Here is a 7,187-nt window from a genome sequence, read left to right on the forward strand (position 1 = left end):
GATCTCCTTTGGGGGTGAAGAAAATGTTTTGGAACTAAATAGAGATGCTAATTGCACAACATTGTGAATGTACTAAATGCTACTAAATTATATTCTTTTAAATGGTTAATTTTGTTTTATGTAAATTTTGCTTCAATTTTAAAAAATAATGGAAAGTTAATATGCCAGAAACTCATCATAGTAAGTGGGAGAAATGAGCAGATGGTGGGGATGATACTCTTTCTTTCTTTCTTTTTTTTTTTTTTTTTTAGAGGGAGTCTTGCTCTATTGCCCAGGCTGGGGTACCTGGCACAATATCGGCTCACTGCAACCTCCACCTCCTGGTTCAAATGATTCTTCTGCCTTAGCTTCCCGAGTAGCTGGGACTACAGGTGCACACCACCACTCCTGGCTAATTTTTGTATTTTTAGTAGAGATGGGGTTTCACCATGTTGGCCAGGATGGTCTCGATCTCCTGACGTTGTGATCCGCCCATCTCGGCCTCCCAAAGTGCTGGGATTACAGGCGTGAGCCACCGTGCCCGGCCACTATTCCAGTGGTTCCTGAGCGTAAGAGTGGAATTTCTGCTCTCTGGACAAGGTATTGCTAGGTTGCTGCTGTGCAGGGGTGATGTCCTTGATGCCACAGCCTGTGTGGGCAGCAGCAGGATAGGTGCACTGTGAAGTCTCAAAAAAAGGGCAAAACCTTTGTTATCAGGCACCATCCAGGGTTCCCCCTGCATCTGGGAAGATGACTCTATGGCCCCGTAGCTGGGGACACGAAGTCCTCACCAGGCCTTAGTGACCAGCAGCTTCTAAACTTAGCTAAGGAACTGGTTCTGGGACTCAGTGCAGCTAATGAACTGATCCCTTAGCTATGTGCCTTGAACCTGGGAGTGTTTCCACCTATCCTGGCAAGGCATTCTTTTCCCATCCAGGAGACTCAATTAAAATGCTTACGGGCCAAAAAGAAGTATGGAAAGAGGCAGAGTGAAGCTTCCCTCTTTTTGCTTGAACCATTCACCCACAAGTTGTTATTGTTTTGAGCAGGCATTATTGGAAACATGCAGTCCTGTACAGGATGTTGGGAAGAGGCTGCCAATTCAGGTCACACTGGCCAATTTTCTTTCTGCTGAAACTGAAATAATGATAATAGACAACCAAGGAATTATATACAGCTGAATTATTTTAAAAGCATGTATGTGATCCATTTTTCTATTTCATGTTCATAAAAATGAACATAATGATATGTCCTTGTAATGGTCTGTATGATGCTACAGGCACTTAATTAAGACCAGTATTATTACTAATGATTTAGGGAAGGAAATTTGCTGAATTTCTTTTTCTCTAAATCAAGAGGAAGATAGACCAATTCAATGGGTGGAGTTAAATGATTTTCAGAGAGGAAAGTGTAGTCAGAACATTTGTTCATCATATTAGAAGGATTTTTTTGGTTAAGGAAACTATTCTGCTTCCTATTTATGTGTTTGGAGTGGCTGTAGGGAATATCAGTGGGCTCACTTTGGACTGACCAATTTTGATGTCTCATGTAATTTAGGAAAAATGAATGGTGTCGATTTTTTATGTAACAATTTTCTATTTTCCTCCTTCCAGGATTAAGTTGTCATCATTCTGGGAAGAAAAAAAAAAAACATTAATGAGGAAGCCAATAATATGAAGGGAATCATGGATCAGTTTTCTTTCGCTCCCTGTGGTGGATTTCACTTACAAGAAAATTGAAGCTAGCAAGACCCTGTTTTCTCTGCAATTTATTTAAAACCTTGCACGCATTTGGATACCTTGTGATTTCCAAGAACTATGTGAAGATTAAGCTTTGCTTACTGATACATGGCATGTATTCTTTTCAGTCTTTTGTGTTTGATTTTGTTTGATTTCCCTCTGCAGCGCAGTGTCTCTGTAAAGGTTTTTATGCTTTCACCAGCCATGTCTTAAATACATTAAGACAACACATTTGGTGTTCGCACTTCTTCAGTAATGTCTGTACTTGAAAGCCACAGAGTGGCATAAAACAACGTGTATTTTCTTTGAGAGCAGTGCACATTTTGCAACCACTAGGAGGGAAATTTTCTGCTAAAGCAAACCCCTGTTCTCTGACTTGACAACTTGGCCCCTGACTATGGGGCCCCACCTGTTGCTTACCTTTTGAGGTAATTTTGCAAATGTAGTTTTTTTACTTGGAAATAACTGCATATTTATATATAGGATATTGGACTCTGCTTAGCATTTGCAGGCCACATAGCATGACTGTTTTTTGAATAGGTTGGAATTGAAAAAACAATTATCAAATGTTAAGAACAAAGACAGGGATAAATTGCTTACATTTCAACCTCTGGAGATTGAGGTAACTTTTTGTGTCTGGGTCTTGTCAACATCTTATTTTTTCCATCCATTCTGTTACACTTTGTATTTTCTAACTGTAGAAAAGAGTGAGGAACAGAATGTTTTAAATCTGGTGCAAAAGAACTATATCTGTTGGATGAGCCTTGAAAGCAATCTTGGCCTGTTAAGGCTTACAAAGTAAATTACAAAGTGATCCAGTTCAAAGTTTGCTCAGTTACAACAAAGCACCTTTAAAAAGAAAGTACATTTTAAAAAAACATTCCAAGCCAATTGGAAGACATCACTGGGTTCCTTACTTTAAGACATCTCCGGAATAACTGTTCAAATGCAGGTTTTAGAAACAATGCAGGAATCTTGCTTTAAATATGGAAAAGGGAATGGCTCAGCTTCCCTTACTCAAGGAGTTGAGGGACCTTGGAGGATGAAGGCGAGTATGTGACACTGGGGAAAAGTGGACCAGGCATGTCTTTTGCTTTGATCTGGAGGGAGGGCTGCCTGACGCAGGCCGGCTCCCAGTGGGGCAGGCCTCGCTGCAGAATGCCCAGTAGTACTGCGGCCAAGGGGGCAGTTAAGAGACTTCATCTAAAGCATGAAACTTGGATTCTCTGTACACAAATTCCTGTGGAAATACCTTCATGTACACTGTCTTACATTTTCCTATTAGTCAGAAAGAAGGAGAGAATGATTGAGTTCTTGAAATGTGTCCCACTGTTTTAGGATCAAGACTAGGAATTAGGAGCCAGGTTGACGAGGACTTTTTCTGAGAGTTGGGTGAGGGTAAAGCTTTTGTATAATCAAGCTCAATACACCAAGGAAACTGGACCCAGAATTCCTAAACTTTAAAATGGTACTGTCTCCGGAGTGGAGTATGGGTGGTTATGTCATAGTCATAGTTCATCTTATCCAGATGTAGCATTCATTGTAAACTTTTAAGTGCTAAGCAAGGAATTATTTACTGATTGGTTTTAAAGACAGCAGAAAACACCCAAGTGTAGAATGTCTACTGTTTGCTACCTAGAAATCTTTTCCATTCCTCTTTCATACATTCCAACCCACTGGAAGTCTTTAGAGGTATTTTGATTTAAAATATACTTAAATTAGGATTTCTTAAAGAAAATATAGGGAGAAAACTTTACATGCTGTTAAAAATGACCTTTCCTGTGATTTGTTTTGAATCATTCATTTGGAGAAGACATAACTTTTGTATTTCACTAAGTTTAAAGCAAAAGCAACTGATGATTAAATGTTGCTTTTTAATAAGGTTTTTAACTTGAAAATATTTAATGTTGAAAGACTTCAATTAGGGCTATTAGAGTTATATGTCCCTGTCATAGGCAACTTCTTCGGAGAAGTGAAAGATAACACTATTCAGTGGAGGGAGAAATCTGTTTTGTTACAGAGACATACCTCTCAGAAGGTCAGGAGGTTTTGAGTACCCTATCCTTGCCATCCATACAGGAAATCCGAAGTTTGGTGTGTGTGTGTGTGTGTGTGTGTGTGTCTCCCCTCTCTCTCTTTCTTTCTCCCTCCCTCTCCTCTGTCTCTTTCTCCCCCAAATCCCTCTCACTCCCTCCCTCCCTCCCTCTCTCCTTCCCCTATTTGCAATCATATTCTCCCTCTGCTTCTTTTCTCTTCTGCCCTCTTTGTGGACAGTCATGAAAATCAATTCAGACTGTGTTCATTAGCAGATTTATTATTCTATTGAGAAAGCGCTGGAATGTTTTGTGAGATTATTTTTGTATGAAGGAATAGCTTGAACTCAAACAGATGGTAAGAATAGTACAAACACCTTTAGCACATCACTGCACACACAGTATTCTGAAAGGAGATTTGACACTTAATTCCCATTTTCTTAAAAGAACAGTTTTGTTGACTTAAAAATATAAGATACATAGGATGTGAAAAAAAAATGTTTGCAGTGCTCAGCAAAAAATAGGGTACATAAAGCAGGGTGGCTGTCCATCCACTGATGCTGGGGTGAGAAGCGATTTCTACCTCCCAAGAGTGATTAGAAAGTTTCCAGGAGCACCTCCAGGCTTGCAAAGAAAGTGAGGCCTCTTGGTATCCTTTCCTCAGTGTGTATATGACAGCTAGTATAATCAATACCCTAGGTTATGTGTCTACATAAGATACTCACCTGTGAATATTATTGGTTTTGTAATCTTTGTTATATAAGAGGATGTTTAGGCTGTATATACCGGGGTAGATTACTGCCTGCCCCCTATACATAGGAATATGCTGCATAATTGCGCATAACTTCCATCTCCCTTACTGGCTTGTAGGCAGAGGAAACTGTATATGTTACTGCCTTGTAATTTTCTCATACACCAAAAACACAAAAAAAATCAATAAAATAAGCAATCTTCTATTCTCATTCCTTTTCCCACAGCAGTGTATTTTAGAGGCACATACAAAACCTACATTCTCTAGTTGGGAGTGGATTTTTAAAATTTTCCTTTTATCTTTTATTCTTTTTTTGTATGATGCACTGAGATGTGTACTTTCTAACAGGGGATTGGTACCCAAGAAACGTGGTAGCATTATTCAGAAAACTATTATACTTTCAAATGACACATAGTAAGGAGAATGGAATAATAACATGTTGCATATTTGTTACCAGTTGTAATTTGTCTGTATTATGAAAGATGTAATGGTTTGTCAGCTGTCACTGTTGTTTTCTTGTAACATGATATGGAATAAAGTATAGCAGAATCTCAGTACACGTTCTAGGTACATCTTCTTGGTGAATGCCCAGTAAGAGCATATAGCATATCAAAGAAACATTGACTTAAAAACCTCTTGAACACAACCACTCTTACACAGTGAAATAAGAGAACAAATACACAATATGTGGGAAGGAGTAAGTTAGGTGGAGTGGTCCAGGAGTCTGTTAAACCCTCCTCTTTCCTTGATTTGCTGTGCCAAATTTATGTAAAGGAGTAGAGGCCATGTGAAACAGATCCACGAGCTGCAGGATCTTCGCAGTTCCCCCGGCTCCTTCCTGATGTTCACACATGTCACATGTTCTGCACATCTCAGATGCATTTGGAGCCTTTCTGGTTTTGTTTAATGGCAGCCCTATTTATCTTTTATTGCCTCCTTCTCTATTTTTTGCACATATTCAAAGATGGGGTGAGTAGGTTACCCTCCACTGAATACAAATCAAAGCTTCAGTGTACTGGGGTTCTGCCAGAAGCCTGACTATTCTTTCTGAACTGAGCTTTCTTCCCTGAGCACCACGTAGGGGGCATCTGCACCTAAAACTGCAGGGCATTCTTGGGATCCCACGTTTGGATTGACAGTGCCAACCTGGGAGGCCAGTCCCTTTTCCATCGTCACCTTTTCCTTCCTGTCAGATATGTCATAACCCCAAACAGGCCCTCGTGATTTGATAAATTGCTAATAATTTCATGCCAGGTATTTGGTGACTTAAAAGTGTTCACAGGCCGGACGCAGTGGCTCACACCTATAATCCCAGCACTTTGGGAGGCTGAGATGGGTGGATCATCTGAGGCCAGGAGTTTGAGACGAGCCTAGCCAACAAGGCAAAACCCCATCTCTACTAAAAATACAAAAATTAGCCGGGCATGGTGGCAGGCGCCTGTAATGCAGCTGCTTGGGAGGCAGAGGCAAGAGACCCGCTGGAACCCGGGAGGCGGAGGTTTCAGTGAGCCAAGATAGTGCCACTGCACTCCAGCCTGGGCAACAGAGAGACTCTGTCTAAAAAAAAAAGAAAAAGAAAAAATGAGTTCACAAGTTGCTGTTCCATGTTAAGAGGACCTGCAGGACTCCCAGCTTTCTTCTGGGCAGACCCTTACCTACCAGGACCAGCTACCTGATGTTTTCCTTCCCTTGCTCTTCTCCTGTAACCTCTGTGATTTCAGTTTGTAAACCCTTCGCACAAAACCAAACATAGGTGTCCTCAGCCGATGCATATTTCTCTCCAGAAGGCTCATGAGAGTGACCGCATCTTCATCCCCCAAGTGCTTTTTCTATTTCTCCTGAAGCAGTAAATTGTCTGTGCACAGGCAAATGCATTTCCAGACAGTTGCTGCCACCACTACTGGATTCTGGAACGGGAAAGTGCATGGAGGTAGACTTCATAGTAGCCAAGGTAGAGATAATAGGCACATTTGTTAGTTAAACGGGAGCCATAAATTACCCTTGAAACTGATTAGAATTAATAGAAGTGTGAGAATAGTAAGTTGTTCCAGGGAGTTGTTTCAAGGGAGCAAAATGTATAGCACTGCTTCACCTCCTGAGCTACAGTAGCCCGTAGGCCCATTGTTGAGGTCACTTCCAGCAGCCTTGCGGCAAGCTCACATTTTAGAGATGTAATCACATCAGCTCTTAATAGAAGAAAGAAGGGGATGGAGGGTAGGTATCTACAAGAGGCCAAAGAAACACCTTTGAGAAATATTTTTAACTTTTTTAATGTGGCAGTAGAAATGTCAAGCATCATCTCAGTTCCATAATTGTCCAGTGTTTCTGTCTTTCAGTGGGGCCTATTCCAACTCTGCCAGGTTGGAGGATGTGATGTGTGCTCACTGAGGCAAGCAGTTCGAGTCAGGAGGGCAGCACTCCTATAGTCGCTGTTGGCCTCCAGAGTAAAGAGAAACCAGAGGGGAAGGTGTTGGAGCAACCTTGTGCCACTGGGTTAACACGTACAGTTGCTGAATAATGGCGGGCATTGTAAATCTCTGCAATGAGAACCCCACAGTGGCCCAGCAGCCTGCTGCTACCAGTGGGTGGTGGCGTTACGGGCATTAGCTTTGAGAAGCTTATATAGCAGAGGGGGCTAGGATAAAGGACACAAATCAGGGAAAAACTGACAAGATTAAAAAAAAA

At 41.2% G+C, this 7,187-nt stretch overlaps 1 protein-coding gene across 4 annotated transcripts in view; it reads left to right on the forward strand.

Moving 5' to 3' along the window:
- Positions 1 to 5,059, forward strand: part of CDK14 (cyclin dependent kinase 14) — a 604,612-nt gene extending 599,553 nt beyond the window's left edge. For all 4 annotated transcript variants that reach the window (XM_033194405.1, XM_033194407.1, XM_033194409.1 and 1 more), the window contains one exon: positions 1,593 to 5,059. The gene's annotated coding sequence lies outside the window, so the exon portion shown is untranslated. The remainder of the gene's footprint in view (positions 1 to 1,592) is intronic.
- Positions 5,060 to 7,187: the final 2,128 nt, after the last annotated feature.

The sequence above is a fragment of the Trachypithecus francoisi genome, unplaced genomic scaffold (assembly GCF_009764315.1).
Source record: "Trachypithecus francoisi isolate TF-2019V2 unplaced genomic scaffold, Tfra_2.0 Lachesis_group4, whole genome shotgun sequence".
NCBI lineage: Eukaryota > Metazoa > Chordata > Mammalia > Primates > Cercopithecidae > Trachypithecus > Trachypithecus francoisi.